The sequence below is a fragment of the Lathyrus oleraceus genome, chromosome 3 (assembly GCF_024323335.1).
Source record: "Lathyrus oleraceus cultivar Zhongwan6 chromosome 3, CAAS_Psat_ZW6_1.0, whole genome shotgun sequence".
NCBI lineage: Eukaryota > Viridiplantae > Streptophyta > Magnoliopsida > Fabales > Fabaceae > Lathyrus > Lathyrus oleraceus.
The window spans coordinates 535,632,997-535,658,726 of NC_066581.1; positions in this window are offsets into that span (position 1 = coordinate 535,632,997).

Sequence of the window (25,730 nt, forward strand, 5' to 3'; positions counted from 1 at the left end):
AGATGATAATTAAAAATTATTGAAGAATTTAAATAAAAATAATTTTGTAAAATAATGTAACAATGGGAAATTTTTTTTTGTTAAACTTGATTGAAGTAGAATATATATTGTTGAGTAAAAAAACAAGAATAAATATGTAAAATAATTTATTAACGATAAGGTATCGTAGAATTGAAGATAATTTTTATTTTAATAATTTAAACTTTATTTAATAAGAAAACAAGAAGAAATATGTATTATTGAGTTGAAGATAATTTTTGTTTTCAATCAATAATAACCTCTAGAGCATTAATTTGTTTGCATGGTGTAAAATCCTCTATTTGGCTTCATCTGAAGAAAAAGAAAAAAATCAAAAGGTCCATATAGGTGCATTAGGACTTTCATAGTTATCTGACATCCTTAAATTGAGGGTATAATTGGTTTTTGAAACCACAAGTAGAATTAATCTTTGTGAAAGTGTCACATATGACAATTATTTTGGAAAAAGGGAGTAAATTTTTTATATATATAATTATATATTATTTTTCTATAATTGTAGTTTAATCATAATTAATATTATTTCATAATTCTTAATTTAAAATATAATATATTTAATATTAAGATGATAGAATATATTACTAGAGTTTATCAAGATATTAAAATATATTGCCTAATTAGAAATTTTGTTCTTTGATACTCCACATGAACATACAACATCAATAAGAAGTAAAGTCATTGGGAAAATAAATTATGACGAAAATGAAAAAAAATAAAACAAAATGTAAAAATGTAGAGATATACTTGAAGTTGAACCAACATCGTGACAATAAATCTTAAGTGTATGAAAAGAATGAAACTTGGGGGAAAGAATTGAGGGAGGGAGGTAAGAATGGTAGGATTTATTTATGTTTGAAAAATGATAGGTGTGATCAAGTTAGGTTTGTCGTGCATCTAGTGTGAACTAATAGATTTCTTATTAACTCTAATATTAAACAAAGTTTGCTTTTTTGTTTTCTTTCTTATAATATGTTTGTCTCTTGCATGATTACATAGATTGCATTAACCTAGAAGAAATTAACTCAACTTTTTGCTTAGTTCTAATTTTCATTTTAATAAAGATATGTTGCATTAGTGATAAATTTTACTTTTGAAAGAAATGACTTGCAAAATTAATTTTTAATATAATATATATATATATATATAATATATATATATATATATATATATATATATATATATATATATATATATATATATATATATATATATATATATATATATATATATATATATATATATATATATATATATATATATATATATATATACTTTATATTATATACTATATAATGTATAAAGTTTATATATTTATTTATAAACTTTATACTTTATAGTATATATGTACTATAGTATCCAATTAATATTTGCATTTTATTAATAAATACTCTATGTTTTATGAAATTCTAGTGGATTCTATTTCATTGATTATAAATAATTAAAATTTGTATTTTTTTTATAAATATTATTTAATATCAAATATTCAATTAATTATTTTTTGCAAGGGTGTTCGCTCCAGAACAATCATAAAAGAAGATTCTTGATACATCGAAAGGTAAAAGGTCTCAAGTTGAAATGCAGAGAGTGGACCTTCGAAGAAGACAATGCCTCAAGAAGAGGTGGATGAAATTCTGAAATTAATTAAAAAGACTAACTATAAGATGATGGACCAACTAAGTCAAACAACTTCCAAGATCTACATGTTTTCTTTATTACTGAGCTTAGAGGCGCACAAAGAGTCTCTTCTAAAAAATTCTGAATGAAGCACACATCATAAAGGACATCACCATTGATCAATTTGATGAGGTGGTGGCTAACATTACCGCTAGCACATGTCTAGGTTTCAGCAATGAGGAGTTACCTAAGGAGGGAGAAAATCACAAAAATGCCATGCACATATTAGTAAAATGTCAAGATACCATCCATTCAAGAGTATTGGTCGACACGAGTTCCCCTATGAATGTCATGCCCAAAAATACTCTCATAAAACTCAACACCGAGAGGACTTTCATGAAAACAAGCTTGATGGTGGTCAAAGCCTTTGAAGGATAAAGAAGGATGATAATAGGGGAAGTTGATCTCCCTATGGTGGTTGTTCGCACACGTTCATGACTACCTTCCAGGTGATGGACATTAATCAGGGATACAACTGTCTATTGAGGCTACCATGGATTCATGCCGTTGGCGCTGTTACTTCCACTCCTCACCAAAAACTTAAATTTGTGGTGGGGGACAATTTGGTAATCATCGAGGGGAAGAGGATATGCTAATAAGTCACCTCACATCGTTCAGATACATTGAGACAGTAGGGTAAATCTTAGAAACACCTTTCCAAGCCATGTAAGTTGTCGCGGTTAACCGAAGACATGATATTTAGAAAAAGGAGACAAATCCTCTGTCTTTGGAAAAGTTATTAACTATGATTAAAGGGGGGAGCCCTTCAGGCTGGGGCAAGCTACTAGGATTTCCAGAAAAAAGGGATCGATTTGGATTGGGGTACCAACCTACAAATAAGGGAGCTCCAAAGATTGACCAAGAACAAATGCGCACCCTTCAGAAGACCCTTTAATAGTGTCGAATTTAGCTACCAAGGTCAAGTGGATGTGATAGAAGAGACAAATGAAGAAGTACCAATTTTGTGCGCCTTTGCCTCCTGGATGTTGTCCTCAACAACTAGAAATCAATGGATATTTTTGAGACATTTTTTATTTCAAAGTAATATACTACTTTTTTGAATAATAATAAAAATCCTTTGCTATGTCTAAAGAAAATGGATAGCTTTGTAGGGCCACATTTTGTTTAAATGACTTATCTATAAAAAAAATGCATTTTTGTGTTCAATTGAGATCCTGTTTCTTTCATGTCCTTCAATTTTAAAAAATGGCAATGTCTTTTTCATTCACTTTCCTTTATCATTTCTTTTTTACTTTTCATTATCATTCAAAAATAATAAAAACAAAGATCATCTCTATGCATATTAATAAATGAACCCACTGAAAACGACATTGTTACAATCCCTTATGAATTCGAATGCCAGATCAACCAAGCGGAAGAAGATGGTGATGGTGATTGTGAGCTTCCAGAGGAGTTAGCCAGACTTTTGAAATAGGAGGGCAACATAATTTAACCTCACCTGAAACCAGTGGATGTGATCAATGTGGGAACTGAAGAAGATAATAAAGAGGTTAAGGTCGGAGTTTCCTTAAATGAGGAAATAAAGAAAACATTGGTCGAACTACTACGTGAGTATGCATATGTGTTTTCTTGGTCATACCAAAATATGTCAGGACTAGACACATACATCATCGTACACAAGCTACCACTCAAACTAGAGTGCTCACCAGTAAAGCAAAAACTAAGAAAAACCAGACCCAACATTTCCCTCAAAATCCTAGAGGAAGTTAGAAAGCAATTCTATGTAGGATTCTTAGCCGTTGCACAATATCCATAGTGGGTTACTAACATTGTTCTGTTCCAAAGAAAGATGGTAAAGTCAAAATATGCAAGGATTATCGAGATTTGAATATGGAAAGTCCTAAAGATGACTTCCCTCTACCTCACATTGATGTGTTGGTGGATACCACTGCTCAATTTTCGGTCTTCTCATTTATGGACAGATTCTATGGTTATAACCAGATAAAGATGGCTCCCACAGACATGGAGAAAACCACGTTTATCACCCATTGGGGCACCTTCTGTTACAAGGTAATTCCTTTCGGATTAAAAAAAAAACAGGGCAACATATCAAAGGGAAATGGTGACTCTCTTTTATGATATGATCCACAAAGAGATAGAGGCCTACCTCAATGATATGATTCCTAAGTCACAAACTGAAGAAGATCACATAATCAACTTACAAAATCTATTTGATCATTTGAGGAGATTCAAACTATGTCTACATCCCACAAAGTTCACTTTTGGAGTCTTATCAGGAATACTATTGGGGTTCATAGTCACCTCGAGAGGAATTGAAGTTGGTCTCGACAAAGTGAAAGCCATACAAGATATGCCAACTCCGAGGACTGAGAAAGAAGTTCATGGGTTCCTAGGGAGATTGAAATACATTGATAGGTTTATCTCGCACCTTACAACCACTTGTGAACCAATCTTCGAATTGCTAAGGAAGGATCAAGCCATTGAGTGGAAGGAAGGTTGTCAAAAGGCCTTCAATAGAATCAAAGAGTACTTTCAAGAGCCATCTATCTTGGTACCTCCAGTTTCAGAGAAACCTCTCATTATGTACCTAATAGTGCTCGATGGTTCGATGGGATGTATGATGGGGTAACAAGATGAAACTGGAAGAAAGGAACATGTTATCTACTACTTGAGCAAGAAATTCGCCGATTGTGAATCCAGATACTCCCTACTTGAGAAGACTTGTTGTGCACTAGCATTGGCCACCCGACGCCTAAGGCAATACAAGTTGACCCATACCACATGGTTGAAATCAAGGATGGGTCCCATCAAATACATCTTCGAGAAACCGGCTCTCACTGGAAGAATCTCCCTTTGACAACTGTTGTTATCTGAATACGACATCTAATATGTTACTCAAAAGGCGGTAAAAGGAAGTGTGTTATCAGAGTGTCTTGCCCACCAACTAATGGAGGATTATTAGTCGATACAATTTGAATTTCCCGATGAAGAAATTATGGTTCTACACAACGAGAAGGCCGAAAGTGACGACGAAGAACCCGAATCAACAGCTCGATGTAAGCTTGTGTTTGACAGTGCATCAGATTCCATAAGGCGTGGAATTAGGGATGTCTTGATTTCTCTAGAGAATGGCTACACTCCTTTCACAACAAGACTATGATTCAACTACACAAACAATATGGAAGAATATGAAGTGTGTATCATTGGTATTGAAGCTGCTATAGAACTAAGGATTAGGATCTTAGAGGTGTATGGAGATTCAACGCTAGTCATTTATCAAGTAAGAGGAGAATGGGAAACCATCACCATAAGCTGATGCCATATCGTGATCGAGTCGTGGAACCGATGGAGAATTTCCAAGAAATAACCTTTTACCATCTTCCTAGAGAAGAAAATCAGACGGCAAACGCTTTGGCTACAATATCATCAATGTATGAGGTGAGCTCCCACGATGAAGCTCCGATCACAAGAATAGGCCGTAGAAATGAACCAGCATATTGTGCAACAGTTGAAGAGGGATCTTAAAACAAGCCTTGGTTCTATGACATCAAGTGTTACCTTCAAAAACAAGAGTACCCTGCAAATGCTTCAAGTGGGGATAAGAAAACTCTCAGAAGATTGGCATCCAATTTCTTCCTCAATGATGATGTACTCTATAAGAGAAATCACGATATGGTCTTGCTCAGATATGTGGATAGACACGAAGTGGACATTCTCATCAAGGAGATCCATGAAGGATCCTTTAAAACCCATGCCAAGGGACACGCAATGGCCAAGAAAATTCTCAGAGCAGGTTACTACTGGTTGACTATGGAAAAAGACTGTAATAAATATGTCAAGAAGTGCCACAAATGTCAAATCTATGCAGATAAAATGCACGTGCCACCTACTCCCTTGAATGTCTTAATTGCTCCATGGACTTTCTCTATGTGCGACATAGACGCAATTGGGATGATCGAACTAAAAGCTGCAATCGGACACCAATTTATACTAGTTGCCATTAATTACTTCACCAAGTGGGTATAAACTGCTTCCTACGCCAACGTTACAATACAAGTTGTCACTTGGTTCATCAAGAAAGAGATGATTTGTCGCTACGATATTTTGATGGGTGTTATTCTGTAAGTGCACAAAATGAATCGTAGTTTTAAAAGATATCGCACCCACAGGGACCAATAGTCAACCTTATCATTATCTATCGAAGCTATGTAAATCCAAGGGTACGATTTTAAGAGTGGGAGAAACTGAAAATTGAAATTAAAACAAATTGGTTTAGTTAATATCAGAATAAACGAGACCAAAATGTAATTTCTAGTGTACCTCTGGGACTCAGATAAATTTTGGCACTTACTATAAGGTTAAAAACAATTTCGAAGGAAATATAAATTTAAATACACCGCTCACTATCGCGCAACCTGTGTCCTATTTCGAAATCGTAAAAGTCATGTCGTCGCTCCATAAATTACAATTTTGAAACAAGTTTTGAAAATAAATAAGTCTTAATTAATAACTAAAGTGTTGTCGCGATTTTTAGAAATTAAAAATCTAAAAATAATTGATATTAGTGCTTTCACTCTCACACGAGGCTTTTTAGAATAAAATTTAGAATCAAAAAAATAATTGATATTAATAATTAACACCTATTAATTTTCCCAAATCCCGTCGGAACGACAATCCTCACATTCCGGACACTAATGGTTTAGCCGGACATATTGGAAACAAATAGCATATGATTTATTAAACTCATAACAAAACTGTCAAATATATTTTATATTTACATTATATATATATATATATATATATATATATATATATATATATATATATATATATATATATATATATATATATATATATATATATATATATATATATATATATATAATATGTTTTACAGTTATGTTATGAGTTTAATAAACCATATGCTATTTATTTATAAAACAACCAGTAACTTAAAAATTAATAAAATAAAAACCTACTCTAACGGAATCTTTATCCAATAGAGGAAAGATTTTTAGCAAAAATTCCAATAAAATAATGCCGACAAGCTTATAATACGAATGTCTTGAATACAGTAAACAATCCTCCAAATTCTTAGCCTAATCTGCACTCGTCATTCGATGTGAGCAATAAACACTTTTGCAAAGTAATTTTTTTGCTTAATTCTGAACTAGGAAAACTTAGATGCCAGGATTTGCAAAGTGAAGTCCTATTTATAGAGTCCAAAAAGTGGTACAACTGCTCCTAAAATCATGTAGCAACTGTTGGAGAAAATTACTCAAAGATGGAGAAAATTCAGCAACCGTGGAAGACTGAGCATTACCTGCTGACGCTGACGGTCATCAGCTTGATGACGGTCCGTCCATCAGGTAGGGAGAAGAGGCCGACGAATGTCAACCCTCCAATAGTTTGACCGACAGACACTCCATGCTTGACTTTTCTTACTTGTTGACCGACAACATCATTTTTTGTCCATTTTTCTTCCTGATAACGCTGTCTTGCACTGATTTCTCACGCAACGAGTCCTGGGGTTTAAATACTTGCAAAACACAAAGAATACTGGCACAAGACTACTAAAATAGATGAAAAATATATTATAATGCATTTGAATCAAGTCAAAATACACTATGTTTTTACGCGTTATCAAACTCCCCTACACTTGAACCATTGCTTGTCCTCAAGTAAATTCCACACATATGAAAAAGACTTTTGAAAACTATATAGCATATAGAATTCAGGACACATGAAAAACAGTTACAATGGAATACTCATTCTAGGCTAAAAAACTCAACTTCGGTTAAAATTGCATCAGTAGGTACTGACTTCCACACTAAGGATATCGTAGGAACACAAATCCGCATGGTGCAGACATATGTCTCCCTCATATACAAATCAATCTGAATCATGTCATCATGTCTAAGCCTAACTTACTCATCATTCTCTCTATCCTTTTTCATTCTAGTGCAATCACATTAAGTCGTTATCCTTCCACACTCATACCAAGATAATTTGTTTGTGCCTATGATATTATTATCATTATATATTTTTTCTTTTCTTTTCACTTTGGCTTGATTAATAACATGAAAAGAGTTTTGCACCATTGGGTTAAATGACCGGGTGAGGGTCACCTAACTTAGAAGTAACACTCTTTTTTATTAATTTGGTATTTCTTTTTCTCTTTGAAGCTTGGGATCATACACTTATTTGCATCGAATTCTTGCGTAGTATATGATTAGGATGGTGCTGACTACTAAAATAAACTACTTAAGGAATATTAAAGGATGAGAATTTAAGGCTACGACATGATAAGTCTCAATTTGATATCCATATTCGAGAGGCTCAAGGTGTTAAAATGATATCGATCTTGTAAAGTTTTCCCAAGTCTCTACAATCTAACCTCAATTTAATCTATAGCCTAAAACTTTTAAAAGATGCAATGAATTTCAGAGTCAAAAATGTTGGTATGAGTCAAGAAATCAGGATATTCAATCATAAGCGAAAAACTACGCATAAATGACTCGACATCACATGCAATGACTCAAGTAACGATTAAACTAACAATTAAACTTAAACCCTAACAACATGAAATAAATAACAAAAATATAAATCTAACTAGAAAGTGATAAATGAAAGCTAGTAAAGTTCTTCCCCCACACTTAAGTCAAACATTGTCCCCAATGTTTCTATATAAGGTGAAGAAAGAAAGAGAAAACCTATGCGTAATGCTCAGTAATGGCCACGACCTCGACCTCTAAATCCACCCCTACCACACTGAGCGTGTGGAACGCCTACATGCTGCATGTACTCTAGAGAATCGTCCATCCCAACTCGCATTCCTGCCATCTGCTCGATCAGGTCTGCCATGTTATTCTCGGTGTGCTCCGTATAATCGAACTGCCGTGTCCGTATCTGATGGATGGTGATCATCATCTTGATCTACTACCCCTACAATCCAGCCTATTACGCCTGCATATCCCTAAGTAGCTGGTCACTTTCGACATCTACATCGTGATTGTCACACAACTGGAAGAGGATGTCGTTTAGTGATGTCCGGATGCCCACATAGTCATACTCCTCGCTAGACTGATGTTCGGAGGAGGAACCTGCAAAATGGTCAACATCAAAATGTATGGTGTGTGCAGGTGATATAGGAATTTGGGGTGAGTGAGGTGGTGGTGGTAGTGGTGGAGGCTCATTGCATATCAGTTCCATATCAATATCTGCACCACCCTCAGGAGGAAGCTGGTTAGCATCCTCATCCTCGTTGTCTTCTACATCAAAGGTCCAGCTGTGGTTATCGCGCACATTAATACGCCTAGGGAGAGGCAGGACAATGCTAGCAATCTCATGACGAGGGATCATGATGGTATATCTATATGGGCTTTTGGTCCTAACAATGTATTATGAATGATACACAACGATGTCAAGGGAAGAGGAGCCCAAAAGAGCGGGAAGGGGATCGAGCTCAACCTCTAAGTCCAAAGCAATAGCAAGGGAGGTGACCAAACCTCTAACAACTATGGTCCCTGAGGAGGCTCTAGATACCATACTCAAATGGGCGAGCAGAAATACCGCTGCATTAACTTGACAAGGCTAAAAAGCACAGTAAAAGAAAAAAATCTCTTTTATTCACATTGCCAATATCCCCATGATCAAAAATTGTATTACATAGAATCTTTTAAAAATAAAGGATCGCGGGGTTGTGGATATGTGAATTTTTCTTACCATCCACATCGAAGATGATCTCATTTGTTATATGATACCAAAAGTCACAAAAATCTATCTGGAATTCGTCTTCTTGATCATCGCAAGGGATCTCGGGACCGTGCGGACACTGTAAAAGTTCTGTTACTTCCTCCAAAGTTTTGGAGTACTCTCGGTTAAACATACGGAATGTGATTGTTGAAACATATTGTCTAGTGCAAGGAACCGATGAATATTCATAAGAGCTCAAAAATTCAAGTGTCAACATTTCATAAGTGTTATGCCTAAGGGACATGAAATGGCTCAAACCAACTCTATCTATCATGTTATACATGTTATCATATAAGCCTAAGGTTGCAAGACATGAGTCATCAACGTACCTTGTCGGGAGCATGGCTCATCGAAACAGTCTGTTGTAACATCATTGTTGAGAGCCATCATCATTGGTTCTGAACTGGATGTCAAAGTAATCTCGAACTTGTCTTGATCCAGCATTCTGTGAAAAATAATAGATACCCCAAATTCGGATTCCGGGAGAAGGGTGAAAATTTTGGATTTTGTTAAGTGGAGGTGAAAGAGGGTGGAATGGGAATTCCGGAACAATTTACGGTTTGTGATTGGAGTGAGAAAATTATCAAAAAGTGCTCACTACATGTTTCTGTTGTCCCTGGCGAATGTTAGTCTACTGACGGTCTAACCGTTAGACATGCAGAAGAGGCTGACGGTCCTCAACAACACGACGGTCTAACCGTTAGGCTTCTGAAGCTCGTTTTTTTCAAAATTTTCCACTTCTATCCTCTTCTGATACCACACTTAATACCTGGTCACTTGTTAATGAAAGAAAACATAAAAGGAAAAAAACATAACATTAAAAACATTAGAAATTATGGGTTGCCTCCCATGCAGCTTCTTGGAGTTTTTCTGGGAGTTCCAACATGTCGAGGTTAGCAAACCTAGCCAAGTTGAGGAACTTGTCATTCCATTCAACATAGAGGTCTTGGAGTTTCTTGATGACGCGCTGATCTTCATCTAGTGCCGTTGTAGCCTCTCTATATAACCTCCTCCAATACACACAGTCATTCTTTGAGAGCAAGTAGGCTGCATCACCCTCTTGGCTCTCAAAAACTGCAAACCTCCTATTAGCTTCTTCCAACTGGTACTCGAGGCGGTGACAGTTTCTTTCAGCTTCTTCTTTCTGAAGGATCTCGCGGGACAACTTATCTTTGCATTTCTTGAGAGTTCCCTTAAGTTCACTAATCTATGAATCAAAGTCGAGCTTAATTTCCTTATTTTCCATAAGATACCTATCCAACATCCTTCATAACTCATAAATTCTATATTCAGCTTTCTTGGGCTCTTCCTTTCTGGTCTGGATCACTGACGTGGAACCTATAAGGATATGATCAAGATCATCCTTACATTCATCATTCAAATTTTGATTTTCCAAGACAACTTAGTTCATCTTAATTCGTAACTCAATATTATTTAATTTGAGCTCTTTAACCTTAACATTTAGTTTCTCCATGTCCTCAGGAAGTATAGGTTTCGACTCAGGAACCTTAGGGAAAGCTGAAGCATCAAAGATAAATGGCAAATGGATTACTTCAACTCTCTCTTTCCCCCATCGAGTGTAAGGTTCTTTGACAAGAGTGTTCCTTTTTCCGAACTCTTTACCCTTTCGAACAATCTTCAACCAAGCCTTTCAGATCGTTCTTACATCAGAATTACTTGCTTGGATGTCAAAGAGCACAAATGGTTGCAAGTCTTTTGCTTCAGGAGGACCATCCATGGAGTAGCCGTGTTGCATTCGAGATAACATAGGGTTATAAATGATGAAACCCTTAGATCATAACAACGGTACATTAGGAAATTCCCCACAACCGACAATGATGTCTGGGGTTTCCCATTCTCTGACATACCATCTGATGGAACTTGCAGTAAGAGAAGATAGTTTTTTAGGATATATAAGCTCTTTCGCCAAAAAGGGGCCTTTTCTGGGCATATGTTGCATGACCTAAGTATAAAGCAAATGAGCACAACATAACAAAGTTCCACCCTTTTTTTCATGTCGAGCGTGAAGGGCATGGTAAATGTCAGCTAAGAGAAATGGTTCATGATTACCGGAGAGAAATACTTTTATGGCTACATGATCCACAAACTTTTCAATGTTTGGGAAGAGCATAATCCCATGGATCAACAGAGCTAACACAACATAACGAATCAATTAAGATGATAAGTAAAAACTATTTAAGAATTTAAATAAAAACAATTTTGTAAAATAATGTAACAATGGGAAAATTTTATTTCGTTAAACTTGAAGTATGTAAACTATGTGTCATTGAGTAAGAAAACAAGAAAAAATATGTGAAATAATTTATTGAAGATAAGGTATCGTTGAATTGAAGATAAATTTTATTTTCAATCAATAAGATGTAAAATAATTTAAACTTTATTCGGTAAGAAAACAAGAAGAAATATATATTGTTGAGTTGAAGATGATTTTTATTTTCAATCAATAATAATCTCTAGATCATTAATTTGCTTGCATGGTTTGAAGTCCTATATCCGACTTCATCCGAAGAAAAAGAAAAAAATCAAAAGGTCCACATGTGTGCATTAGGACTTTCATAGTTACCTGACATCCTTAAATTTACTGTATAATTGGTTTTTGAAACCATAAGTAGAAATAATCTTTATGAAAATGTCAAGTATGGCAATTATTTGGGAAAAAACGGAGCAAATGTTTTTATATATAACTATATATTATTTTTCTATAATTGTAGTTTCATAATAATTAATATTATTTGATAATTTTTAATTGAAAATATTATATATTTAATATTAAGATGACAAAAAATATTAATAGAGTTTATCAAGATATTAAAATATATTGCCTAATTAATCAAGAAAAGACGCATTTGTACAAGTAAAATAACTATCATAGCATCTTATCTTTTACAAATGCGTCAAATTTTGTTCTTTGATACTCCACATGAACGTTTAGCGTAAATAAGAAGAAAAGTCTATGTGAAAACAAATTTAAGACGAAAAATAAAAAAATAAAACAAAATGTAAAAATGTAGAGATATACTTGAAGTTGAACCAACATCGTGAGAATAAAGCTTAAGTATATGGAAAGAATGAAACTTGAGGGAAAGAATTGAGGGAAGGAGGGAAGTAAGGTACGGTTTATTTTTGTTTGAAAGATAAAAGGTGTGATAAGGTTAGGTGTGTCGTTCATCTAGGATGTATTAATAGCTTTCTTATTAACTCTAATATTAAATAAGGTTTGCTTTTTTGTTTTCTTTCTTATAATATGTTTGTCTTTTTCCATCGGATATTTGATTCATTCTCTTGCATGATTACATAGATTGCATTAACCTAGAAGAAATTAACTCAACTTTTTGCATAGTTCTAATTTTCATTTAAATAAAGATATGTTGCATTAGTGATAAATTTTACTTTTGAAAGAAATTACTTGTAAAATTAATTTTTAATATAATATATATATATATATATATATATATATATATATATATATATATATATATATATATATATATATATATATATATATATATATATATATATATATATATATATATATATATAAGAAAACAATATTTTTAACGAACCTATTAAAATGATAATTAAAAATTATTTAAGAATTTAAATAAAAATAATTTTGTAAAATAGTGTAACAATGGGGAAATTTTATTTCATTAAACTTGAATTAAGTAAAATATGTATTGTTGAATACTAAGAAAACAAGAAGAAATGTGTAAAATAATTTATTAAAGATAAGGTATCGTTGAATTGAAGATAAATTTTATTTTCAATCAATAAGATGTAAAATAATTTAAACTTTATTCAATAATAAAACAAGAAGAAATATTTATTGTTAAGTCAACATTTTGCTTAGTTCAAATTTTACCTTTGAAAGAAATTACTTATAAAATTAATTTTTAATACAAACATTTATATATATACTCTATAGTATAAAGAATATATATATATTATATATATATATATATACATATAATATTATATTATATATATATATATATATATATATATATATATATATATATATATATATATATATATACTTTATTCTGTGTAGTATAAACTTTAGACTGAATACTCTCTATATATATATATATAGTATTCAGTATAAAGTTTATACTACATAGAATAAAGTATATATATATATATATATATATATATATATATATATATAATATATATATATATATATATATATATATATATATATATATATATTATATATATATTATTCAGTATAAAGTTTATACTACACGGAATAAAGTATATATTATAAAGTTTAAATATATATATATATATATATTTACTTTATGCTATATAATGTACAAAGTCTATATATTTATTTATAAACTTTATACTTTATACTATATATATGTACTATAGTATCCAATTAAATATATATATATATATTATATATATATATATATATATATATATATATATATATATAATATATATATAATATATATATATATATATATATATATATATATATATATATATATTTACTTTATATTATATACTATATAATGTATAAAGTCTATATATTTATTTATAAACTTTATACTTTATACTAAATATGTACTATAGTATCCCATTAATATTTGTATTTTAAAAATAAATACTATATATGTATTATGAAATTCTAGTGGAATCTTCAATATCAAATTTCAATTATTTATTTTTTGCAAGTTAAGTTTTGTTGTAATGGAATCTTTTTTGAAGTTGTTGTTCAAGATTGTTGTGCTAATTGTTGCTATGGTAGGTTTTCAATTTGGTAATGTGAAAGGTTTACCACCATTTTGCCAGCATCCTGAGGTTGAATGTCAACCAGTTTTTTGTGATAACCCTCCATGTTGCCAACCTCTTATCAGCAATACAAATAAATATTATTTTGCATTTCTTCCATTGTATTATGAAACCAATCAATTTGTATTTGAGAAAAATTTATATCATTTATATTAATTATATGAATAAGATTGGTTAATAAGTTCTAGCTTCTTATTCTCTATTAATTAATATTTGCCTATGAAGGGAGTTTTTTCATTGATACAACATTATTTCAATATATTTGATAATATTGACTTGAACTAATAGTTGATTACGTGTTATAGGGTAATCATTATGAGTAAAAATTAAAACAATATTTTTAACGAATCTATTAAGATGATAATTAGAAATTATTGAAGAATTTAAATAAAAATAATTTTATAAAATAATGTAACAATCGGAAATTTTATTTTGTTAAACTTGATTGAAGTAGAATATATATTGTTGAGTAAAAAAACAAGAAGAAATATGTAAAATAATTTATTAACGATAAGGTATCGTAGAATTGAAGATAATTTTTATTTTAATAATTTAAACTTTATTTAATAAGAAAACAAGAAGAAATATGTATTGTTGAGTTGAAGATAATTTTTGTTTTCAATCAATAATAACCTCTAGAGCATTAATTTGTTTGCATGGTGTAAAATCCTCTATTTGGCTTCATCGGAAGAAAAAGAAAAAAATCAAAAGGTCCATATAGGTGCATTAGGACTTTCATAATTATCTGACATCCTTAAATTGAGGGTATAATTGGTTTTTGAAACCATAAGTAGAATTAATCTTTGTGAAAGTGTCACATATGACAATTATTTTGGAAAAAGGGAGTAAACTTTTTTAATATAATTATATATTATTTATCTATAATTGTAGTTTAATCATAATTAATATTATTTCATAATTTTTAATTTAAAATATAATATATTTATTATTAAGATGATAGAATATATTACTAGAGTTTATCAAGATATTAAAATATATTGCCTAATAAATCCAGAAAAGACGCATTTATACCAGTAAAATAACTATCATAGCGTCTTATCTTTTACAAATGTGACAAATTTTGTTCTTTGATACTCCACATGAACATACAACATCAATAAGAAGTAAAGTCATTGGGAAAAAAAATTATGACGGAAATGAAAAAAAAATAAAACAAAATGAAAAAACGTAGAGGTATACTTGAAGTTGAACCAACATCGTGACAATAAATCTTAAGTGTATGAAAAGAATGAAACTTGGGGAAAGAATTGAGGTAGGGAGGGAAGAATGGTAGGATTTATTTATGTTTGAAAAATGATAGGTGTGATCAAGTTAGGTTTGTCGTGCATCTAGTGTGAACTAATAGATTTCTTATTAACTCTAATATTAAACAAAGTTTGCTTTTTTGTTTTCTTTCTTATGATATGTTTGTGTCTTTCCATCATATATTTGATTCATTCTCTTGCATGATTACATAGATTGCATTAACCTAGAAGAAATTAACTCAACTTTTTGCTTAGTTCTAATTTTCATTTTAATAAAGATATGTAACATTAGTGATAAATTTTACTTTTGAAAGAAATGACTTGTAAAATTAATTTATATATATATTATATATATATATATATATATATATATATATATATATATATATATATATATTATATATATATATATAAAGTTTATATATTTATTTATAAACTTTATACTTTATAGTATATATGTACTATAGTATCCAATTAAGATTTGCATTTTATTAATAAATACTCTATGTTTTATGAAGTTCTAGTGGATTCTATTTCATTGATTATAAATAATTAAAATTTATATTTTTTTTATAAATATTATTTAATATCAAATATTCAATTAATTATTTTTTGCAAGTTAAGTTTTGTTGTAATGGAATTTTTTTGAAGTTGTTGTTCAAGATTGTTGTGCTAATTGTTGCTATTGTAGGTGCTCAAGATGCTAATGTGAATGGTTTACCACCATGTTGCCCGCATCCTGATGTGGAATGTCAACTAGTTTTTTGTGATAACCTTCCATGTTGCCAACCTCTTATCAGCAATACAAATAATTGAAATTTTGCATTTCTTCAAACGTATTATGAAAGCAATCAATTTGTATTTGAGAAAAATTAATATTGTTTATACTAATTATATGAATACGATTAGTTAATAAGTCATAGCTTCTAATTTTCTATTAATTAATCTTTTCCTATTAATAGATTTTTTCATTGAAATAACATTATCTTCAATATATTCGATTAATATTGACATGAAATATAAGTTGATTATGTGTTATAGGTTAATCGTCATGAGTAAAAGTTAAAACAATATTTTTAACGAATCTATTAAAATGATAATTAAAAATAATTTAAGAATTTAAATAAAAATAATTTTGTAAAATAGTGTAACAATGGGGAAATTTTATTTCATTAAACTTGAATTAAGTAAAATATGTATCGTTGAGTAATAAGAAAACAAGAAGAAATGTGTAAAATAATTTATTGAACATAAGGTATCGTTGAATTGAAGATAAATTTTATTTTCAATCAATAAGATGTAAAATAATTTAAACTTTATTCAATAAGAAAACAAGAAGAAATATGTATTGTTGAGTTGAAGATAATTTTTATTTTCAATCAATAATAACCTTTAGATCATTAATTTGTTTGCATGGTGTAAAGTCCTCTATTTGGCTTCATCTGAAGAAAAATAAAAAAATAAAAATGTCCATATACGTGCATTAGGACTTTCATAGTTACCTAACATTCTTAAATTGAGGGTATAATTGGTCTTTGAAACCATAAGTAGAATTAATCTTTGGGAAAGTGTCAAGTATGACAATTATTTTGGAAAAAAGGGAGTAAATTTTTTTATATATAACTATATATTATTTTTCTATAATTGTAGTTTCATAATAATTAATATTATTTCATAATTTTTAATTTAAAATATAACATATTTAATATTAAGATGACAAAATATATTACTAGAGTTTATCGAGATATTAAAATATATTGCCTAATTAATCAAGAAAAAACGCATTTATACAAGTAAAATAACTATTATAGCATCTTATCTTTAAGAAATGCGACAAATTTTGTTCTTTGATACTCCTCCGCATGAACATTCCGCATAAATAAGAAGAAAAGTTACTAGGAAAAAAAATTATGACAAATATGAAAAAAAAATACAAATGTAAATATGTAGGGATATACTTGAAGTTGAACCAACATCATGACAATAAATCTTAAGTATATGGAAAGAATGAAACTTGGGGAAAGAATTAAGGGAGGGAGGGAAGAAAGATAGGATTTATTTATGTTTGAAAGATGAAAGGTGTGATCAGGTTAAGTTTGTCGTTCATCTAGTGTGTACTAATAGCTTTCTTTCGTATAATTTGTTTGTCTTTTTCCATCATATATTTGATTCATTCTATAGCATGATTACATAGATTGCATTAACCTAAAAGAAACTAAGTCAACATTTTTCTTAGTTCAAATTTTACCTTTGAAAGAAATTACTTGTAAAATTAATTTTTATTACCTCTAATGTATATATATATACTTTATTCTATATAGTATAAACTTTATACTATAATATATACTATATATATATATATATATATATATATATATATATATATATATATATATATATATATATATATATATATATTTATATAGATATATATATTTACTTTATACTATAAACTATATAATGTATAAAGTCTATATATTTATTTATAAACTTTATACTTTATACTATATATGTACTATAGTATTCCATTAATATTTGTATTTTACAAATAAATACTATATATGTATTATGAAATTCTAGTGGATTCTATTTCATTGACTATAAATAAGTAAGATTTGCATATGTTTTTACAAATAATATTCAATATCAAATTTCAATTAATTATTTTTTGCAAGTTAAGTTTTGTTGTAATGGAATCTTTTTTGAAGTTGTTGTTTAAGATTGTTGTGCTAATTGTTGCTATGGTAGGTTTTCAATTTGGTAATGTGAAAGGTTTACCACCATGTTGCCAGCATCCTGATGTTGAATGTCAACCATTTTTTTGTGATAACCCTCCATGTTGCCAACCTCTTATCAGCAACACAAATAAATAAAATTTTGCATTTCTTCCATTGTATTATGAAACCAATCAATTTGTATTTGAGAAAAGTTAATATCATTTGTATTAATTATATGAATAAGATTGGTTAATAAGTTATAGCTTCTTATTCTCTATTAATTAATATTTGCCTATCAAGGGAGTTTTTTCATTGATATAACATTATTTCAATATATTGGATAATATTGAGTTGAACTAAGAGTTGATTACGTTTTATAGGGTAATCATTATGAGTAAAAATTAAAACAATATTTTTAACGAATCTATTAAGATGATAATTAAAAATTATTGAAGAATTTAAATAAAAATAATTTTGTAAAATAATGTAACAATGGGAAATTTTATTTTGTTAAACTTGATTGAAGTAGAATATATATTGTTGAGTAAAAAAACAAGAAGAAATATGTAAAATAATTTATTAAAGATAAGGTATCGTAGAATTGAAGATAATTTTTATTTTAATAATTTAAACTTTATTTAATAAGAAAACAAGAAGAAATATGTATTGTTGAGTTGAAGATAATTTTTGTTTTCAATCAATAATAACCTCTAGAGCATTAATTTGTTTGCATGGTGTAAAATCCTCTATTTGGCTTCATCGGAAGAAAAAGAAAAAAATCAAAAGGTCCATATAGGTGCATTAGGACTTTCATAGTTATCTGACATCCTTAAATTGAGGGTATAATTGGTTTTTGAAACCATAAGTAGAATTAATCTTTGTGAAAGTGTCACATATGACAATTATTTTGGAAAAAGGGAGTAAATTTTTTTATATATAATTATATATTATTTTTCTATAATTGTAGTTTAATCATAATTAATATTATTTCATAATTTTTAATTTAAAATATAATATATTTAATATTAAGATGATAGAATATATTACTAGAGTTTATCAAGATATTAAAATATATTGCCTAATTAATCAAGAAAAGACGCATTTATACAAGTAAAATAACTATCATAACGTCTTATCTTTTACAAATGTGATAAATTTTGTTCTTTGATACTCCACATGAACATACAACATCAATAAGAAGTAAAGTCATTAGGAAAAAAAATTATGACGAAAATGAAAAAAAATAAAACAAAATGTAAAAATGTAGAGATATACTTGAAGTTGAACCAACATCGTGACAATAAATCTTAAGTGTATGAAAAGAATGAAACTTGGGGAAAGAATTGAGGGAGGGGGGGAAGAATGGTAGGATTTATTTATGTTTGAAAAATGATAGGTCTGATCAAGTTAGGTTTGTCGTGCATCTAGTGTGAACTAATAGATTTCTTATTAACTCTAATATTAAACAAAGTTTGCTTTTTTGTTTTCTTTCTTATAATATGTTTGTCTCTTTCCATCATATATTTGATTCATTCTCTTGCATGATAACATAGATTGCATTAACCTAGAAGAAATTAACTCAACTTTTTGCTTAGTTCTAATTTTCATTTTAATAAAGATATGTTGCATAGTGATAAATTTTACTTTTGAAAGAAATGACTTGTAAAATTAATTTTTAATACATCATATATATATATATATATATCTATATATATATATATATATATATACTTTATATTATATACAATATAATGTATCAAGTTTATATATTTATTTATAAACTTTATACTTTATAGTATATATGTACTATAGTATCCAATTAATATTTGCATTTTATTATAAATACTCTATGTTTTATGAAATTCTAGTGGATTCTATTTCATTGATTATAAATAATTAAAATTTGTATTTTTTTTATAAATATTATTTAATATCAAATATTCAATTAATTATTTTTTGCAAGTTAAGTTTTGTTGTAATGGAATTTTTTTGAAGTTGTTGTTCAAGATTGTTGTGCTAATTGTTGCTATTGTAGGTGCTCAAGATGCTAATGTGAAAGGTTTACCACCATGTTGCCCGCATCCTGATGTGGAATGTCAACCAGTTTTTTGTGATAACCTTCCATGTTGCCAACCTCTTATCAGCAATACAAATAATTGAAATTTTGCATTTCTTCAATCGTATTATGAAACCAATCAATTTGTATTTGAGAAAAATTAATGTTGTTTATACTAATTATATGAATACGATTAGTTAATAAGTCATAGCTTCTAATTTTCTATTAATTAATCTTTTCCTATTAATAGATTTTTTCATTGAAATAACATTATCTTCAATATATTCGATTAATATTGACTTGAAATAATAGTTGATTATGTGTTATAGGTTAATCGTTATGAGTAAAAGTTAAAACAATATTTTTAACGAATCTATTAAAATGATAATTAAAAATAATTTAAGAATTTAAATAAAAATAATTTTGTAAAATAGTGTAACAATGGGGAAATTTTATTTCATTAAACTTGAATTAAGTAAAATATGTATCGTTGAGTAATAAGAAAACAAGAAGAAATGTGTAAAATAATTTATTGAACATAAGGTATCGTTGAATTGAAGATAAATTTTATTTTCAATCAATAAGATGTAAAATAATTTAAACTTTATTCAATAAGAAAACAAGAAGAAATATGTATTGTTGAGTTGAAGATAATTTTTATTTTCAATCAATAATAACCTTTAGATCATTAATTTGTTTGCATGGTGTAAAGTCCTCTATTTGGCTTCATCTGAAGAAAAATAAAAAAATAAAAATGTCCATATACGTGCATTAGGACTTTCATAGTTACCTAACATTCTTAAATTGAGGGTATAATTGGTCTTTGAAACCATAAGTAGAATTAATCTTTGGGAAAGTGTCAAGTATGACAATTATTTTGGAAAAAAGGGAGTAAATTTTTTTATATATAACTATATATTATTTTTCTATAATTGTAGTTTCATAATAATTAATATTATTTCATAATTTTTAATTTAAAATATAACATATTTAATATTAAGATGACAAAATATATTACTAGAGTTTATCGAGATATTAAAATATATTGCCTAATTAATCAAGAAAAAACGCATTTATACAAGTAAAATAACTATTATAGCATCTTATCTTTAACAAATGCGACAAATTTTGTTCTTTGATACTCCGCATGAACATTCAGCATAAATAAGAAGAAAAGTCACTAGGAAAAAAAATTATGACAAATATGAAAAAAAATAATACAAATGTAAAAATGTAGGGATATACTTGAAGTTGAACCAACATCATGACAATAAATCTTAAGTATATGGAAAGAATGAAACTTGGGGAAAGAATTAAGGGAGGGAGGGAAGAAAGATAGGATTTATTTATGTTTGAAAGATGAAAGGTGTGATCAGGTTAAGTTTGTCGTTCATCTAGTGTGTACTAATAGCTTTCTTTCGTATAATTTGTTTGTCTTTTTCCATCATATATTTGATTCATTCTATAGCATGATTACATAGATTGCATTAACCTAAAAGAAACTAAGTCAACATTTTGCTTAGTTCAAATTTTACCTTTGAAAGAATTACTTGTAAAATTAATTTTTATTACAACATATTTATATATACTCTATAGTATAAAGTATATATATATATATATATATATATATATATATATATATATATATATATATATATATATATATATATATATATATATATATATATATATATATATATATATATATATATATATAGTATATAACTTTATATAAATATATATATATATATATATATATATATATATATATATATATATATATATATATATATATATATATATATATATATATATATATATATATATATATATTTATATAGATATATATATTTACTTTATACTATATACTATATAATGTATAAAGTCTATATATTTATTTATAAACTTTATACTTTATACTATATATGTACTATAGTATCCCATTAATATTTGTATTTTACAAATAAATACTATATATGTATTATAAAATTCTAGTGGATTCTATTTCATTGACTATAAATAAGTAAGATTTGCATATGTTTTTACAAATAATATTCAATATCAAATTTCAATTAATTATTTTTTGCAAGTTAAGTTTTGTTGTAATGGAATCTTTTTTGAAGTTGTTGTTTAAGATTGTTGTGCTAATTGTTGCTATGGTAGGTTTTCAATTTGGTAATGTGAAAGGTTTACCACCATGTTGCCAGCATCCTGATGTTGAATGTCAACCAGTTTTTTGTGATAACCCTCCATGTTGCCAACCTCTTATCAGCAATACAAATAAATAAAATTTTGCATTTCTTCCATTGTATTATGAAACCAATCAATTTGTATTTGTGAAAGATTAATATCATTTGTATTAATTATATGAATAAGATTGGTTAATAAGTTATAGCTTCTTATTCTCTATTAATTAATATTTGCCTATCAAGGGAGTTTTTTCATTGATATAACATTATTTCAATATATTGGATAATATTGAGTTGAACTAAGAGTTGATTACGTTTTATAGGGTAATCATTATGAGTAAAAATTAAAACAATATTTTTAACGAATCTATTAAGATGATAATTAAAAATTATTGAAGAATTTAAATAAAAATAATTTTGTAAAATAATGTAACAATGGGAAATTTATTTTGTTAAACTTGATTGAAGTAGAATATATATTGTTGAGTAAAAAAACAAGAAGAAATATGTAAAATAATTTATTAAAGATAAGGTATCGTAGAATTGAAGATAATTTTTATTTTAATAATTTAAACTTTATTTAATAAGAAAACAAGAAGAAATATGTATTGTTGAGTTGAAGATAATTTTTGTTTTCAATCAATAATAACCTCTAGAGCATTCATTTGTTTGCATGGTGTAAAATCCTCTATTTGGCTTCATCGGAAGAAAAAGAAAAAAATCAAAAGGTCCATATAGGTGCATTAGGACTTTCATAGTTATCTGACATCCTTAAATTGAGGGTATAATTGGTTTTTGAAACCATAAGTAGAATTAATCTTTGTGAAAGTGTCACATATGATAATTATATATTATTTTTCTATAATTGTAGTTTAATCATAATTAATATTATTTAATAATTTTTAATTTAAAATATAATATATTTAATATTAAGATGATAGAATATATTACTAGAGTTTATCAACATATTAAAATATATTGCCTAATTAATCAAGAAAAGACGCATTTATACAAGTAAAATAACTATCATAGCGTCTTATCTTTTACAAATGTGATAAATTTTGTTCTTTGATACTCCACATGAACATACAACATCAATAAGAAGTAAAGTCATTGGGAAAAAAATTATGACGAAAATGAAGAAAAAAATAAAACAAAATGTAAAAATGGAGAGATATACTTGAAGTTGAACCAACATCGTGACAATAAATCTTAAGTGTATGAAAAGAATGAAACTTGGGGGAAAGAATTGAGGGAGGGAGGGAAGAATGGTAGGATTTATTTATGTTTGAAAAATGATAGGTGTGATCAAGTTAGGTTTGTCGTGCATCTAGTGTGAACTAATAGATTTCTTATTAACTCTAATATTAAACAAACTTTGCTTTTTTGTTTTCTTTCTTATAATATGTTTGTCTCTTTCCATCATATATTTGATTCATTCTCTTGCATGATTACATAGATTGCATTAACCTAGAAGAAATTAACTCAACTTTTTGCTTAGTTCTAATTTTCATTTTAATAAAGATATGTTGCATTAGTGATAAATTTTACTTTTGAAAGAATGACTTGTAAATTAATTTTTGTATATATATATATATATATATATATATATATATATATATATATATATATATATATATATATATATATATATATATATATATATATATATATATATATATATATATATATATATATATATATATATATATATATACTTTATATATATACAATATAATGTATCAAGTTTATATATTTATTTATAAACTTTATACTTTATAGTATATATGTACTATAGTATCCAATTAATATTTGCATTTTATTATAAATACTCTATGTTTTATGAAATTCTAGTGGATTCTATTTCATTGATTATAAATAATTAAAATTTGTATTTTTTTTATAAATATTATTTAATATCAAATATTCAATTAATTATTTTTTGCAAGTTAAGTTTTGTTGTAATGGAATTTTTTTGAAGTTGTTGTTCAAGATTGTTGTGCTAATTGTTGCTATTGTAGGTGCTCAAGATGCTAATGTGAAAGGTTTACCACCATGTTGCCCGCATCCTGATGTGGAATGTCAACCAGTTTTTTGTGATAACCTTCCATGTTGCCAACCTCTTATCAGCAATACAAATAATTGAAATTTTGCATTTCTTCAATCGTATTATGAAACCAATCAATTTGTATTTGAGAAAAATTAATGTTGTTTATACTAATTATATGAATACGATTAGTTAATAAGTCATAGCTTCTAATTTTCTATTAATTAATCTTTTCCTATTAATAGATTTTTTCATTGAAATAACATTATCTTCAATATATTCGATTAATATTGACTTGAAATAATAGTTGATTATGTGTTATAGGTTAATCGTTATGAGTAAAAGTTAAAACAATATTTTTAACGAATCTATTAAAATGATAATTAAAAATAATTTAAGAATTTAAATAAAAATAATTTTGTAAAATAGTGTAACAATGGGGAAATTTTATTTCATTAAACTTGAATTAAGTAAAATATGTATCGTTGAGTAATAAGAAAACAAGAAGAAATGTGTAAAATAATTTATTGAACATAAGGTATCGTTGAATTGAAGATAAATTTTATTTTCAATCAATAAGATGTAAAATAATTTAAACTTTATTCAATAAGAAAACAAGAAGAAATATGTATTGTTGAGTTGAAGATAATTTTTATTTTCAATCAATAATAACCTTTAGATCATTAATTTGTTTGCATGGTGTAAAGTCCTCTATTTGGCTTCATCTGAAGAAAAATAAAAAAATAAAAATGTCCATATACGTGCATTAGGACTTTCATAGTTACCTAACATTCTTAAATTGAGGGTATAATTGGTCTTTGAAACCATAAGTAGAATTAATCTTTGGGAAAGTGTCAAGTATGACAATTATTTTGGAAAAAAGGGAGTAAATTTTTTTATATATAACTATATATTATTTTTCTATAATTGTAGTTTCATAATAATTAATATTATTTCATAATTTTTAATTTAAAATATAACATATTTAATATTAAGATGACAAAATATATTACTAGAGTTTATCGAGATATTAAAATATATTGCCTAATTAATCAAGAAAAAACGCATTTATACAAGTAAAATAACTATTATAGCATCTTATCTTTAACAAATGCGACAAATTTTGTTCTTTGATACTCCGCATGAACATTCAGCATAAATAAGAAGAAAAGTCACTAGGAAAAA